Source organism: Arachis hypogaea, chromosome 4 (genome assembly GCF_003086295.3).
Source record: "Arachis hypogaea cultivar Tifrunner chromosome 4, arahy.Tifrunner.gnm2.J5K5, whole genome shotgun sequence".
Classification (NCBI taxonomy): Eukaryota; Viridiplantae; Streptophyta; class Magnoliopsida; order Fabales; family Fabaceae; genus Arachis; species Arachis hypogaea.
The window spans coordinates 101716106-101718166 of record NC_092039.1 but is presented as its reverse complement, the minus strand read 5'-3'; the positions used below and the strand labels follow the sequence as shown (position 1 = coordinate 101718166).

Below are 2061 nucleotides of genomic sequence, written 5' to 3'. Positions count from 1 at the left end.
AAGTTTCTAATTCATTAATGAGCAAGGGAGGTTTACTTTCCAAAGTCTCATTACCAAACAGCTTGGCATTCAGTTTCATGATAGCTCCTAGATATTGAGCAACTTGCTCACTAGTCACATCTTCATCCTCCTCAGAGGATGAATAATAGTCAGAGCTCATGAATGGCAGAAGGAGATTTAGTGGAATCTCTATGGTCTCTGTGTGAGCCTCAGATTCCTCAGGATCCTTATTAGGAAGCTCCTTCTTGCTTGGAGGACGTCCCAGGAGTTCTTTCTCACTAGGATTTTCGTCCTCCTCCTCCTTTGTGCTTTCGGCCATGTTGACTAAGTCAATGGCTTTGCACTCTCCTTTTGGATTCTCTTTTGTATTACTTGGGAGAATACTGGGAGGAGTTTCAATAACTTTCTTACTCAGCTGGCCTACTTGTGCCTCCAAATTTCTAATGGAGGATCTTGTTTCATTCATGAAACTGAAGGTGGCCTTTGACAGATCAGAGACTATATTAGCTAAATTAGAATTATTTTGTTCAGAGTTCTCTGTCTGTTGCTGAGAAGATGATGGATATGGCTTACTATTATTCAGCCTATTGCGTCCACCATTGTTAAAACCTTGTTGAGGTTTTTGTTGATCCTTCCAGGAGAAATTTGGATGATTTCTCCATGATGGGTTATAGGTATTTCCATATGGTTCACCCAGATAATTAACCTCTGCCATGGCAGGGTTCTCAGGATCATAAGCTTCTTCAGAAGCTACCTCTCTAGTACTGTTGGATGCATGTTGCAATCCATTCAGATTTTGAGAGATCATGTTGACCTGTTGAGTCAACACTTTGTTCTGAGCCAGTATGGCATTCAGAGCATCAATTTCAAGAACTCCCTTGTTCTGAGGGACCCCATTATTCACGGAATTCCTCTCAGAGGTATACATGAACTGGTTGTTAGCAACCATGTCAATGAGTTCTTGAGCCTCTTCAGGCGTTTTCTTCAGGTGAATAGATCCACCTGCAGAATGGTCCAAGGACATTTTCGAAAATTCAGAGAGACCATAATAGAATATATCTAATAGGGTCCATTCTGAAAACATGTCAGATGGACATCTCTTGGTCAGCTGCTTGTATCTCTCCCAAGCTTCATAGAGGGATTCACCATCTTTTTGTTTGAAGGTTTGAACATCCACTCTCAGCTTGCTCAGCTTTTGAGGAGGAAAGAATTTATCCAAGAATGCAGTGACCAACTTATCCCAGGAGTCTAGGCTATCCTTAGGTTGTGAATCCAACCATATTCTAGCTCTGTCTCTTACAGCAAAAGGGAAAAGCATGAGTCTGTAGACTTCAGGATTAACTCCATTCGTCTTTACAGTATCACAGACTTGCAAGAATTCAGTTAAGAACTGATAAGGATCTTCAGATGGAAGTCCATAAAACTTGCAGTTTTGTTGCATCAAAGCAACTAGTTGAGGCTTAAGCTCAAAGTTATTGGCTCCAATGGCAGGAATGGAGATGCTTCTTCCATCAAATTTGGATGTTAGCTTTGTGAAGTCACCAAGCATTCTCCTTGCATTATTATTATTATTATTTTCGGCCATCTCCTTCTCTTGTTCGAAAATTTCTGAAAGGTTGCTTCTGGATTGTTGTAATTTAGCTTCTCTTAATTTTCTCTTCAGAGTCCTTTCAGGTTCTGGATCAACTTCAACAAGAGTGCCCTTTTCCTTGTTCCTGCTCATAAGAAAGAGAAGAAAACAAGAAAAGAAAAAGGAATCCTCTATGTCACAGTATAGAGATTCCCTCAGGTTAGTAGAAGAAGAAAGAGGTAGAAGAATGAAGAAGGATGAAGAAGAATTCGGATGAAGAGAGGTGAAGAGAAGTGTTAGTAGTTAAATAATTAAATAGAATAAGAGAAGAGAAAGAAATTTTCGAAAATAATTTTGAAAAAGAAGGATGTAATTTCGAAAATTAGAAATAAAAATAAGTTTAAAATTAAAATTTAAAACAATTAAAAAGAATTTTTGAAAAATAGAGGGAGAATTTTCGAAAATTAGAGAAGGATAGGTAGTTAGGTGGT

At 38.6% G+C, this 2061-nt stretch overlaps 1 non-coding gene across 1 annotated transcript; it reads left to right on the top strand.

Moving 5' to 3' along the window:
• The first annotated feature begins 1082 nt into the window (after positions 1 to 1082).
• On the top strand, positions 1083 to 1186 carry LOC112798788 (small nucleolar RNA R71). Its single transcript, XR_003200385.1, has one exon. It is a non-coding gene; the product is annotated as a small nucleolar RNA R71 (small nucleolar RNA).
• Positions 1187 to 2061: the final 875 nt, after the last annotated feature.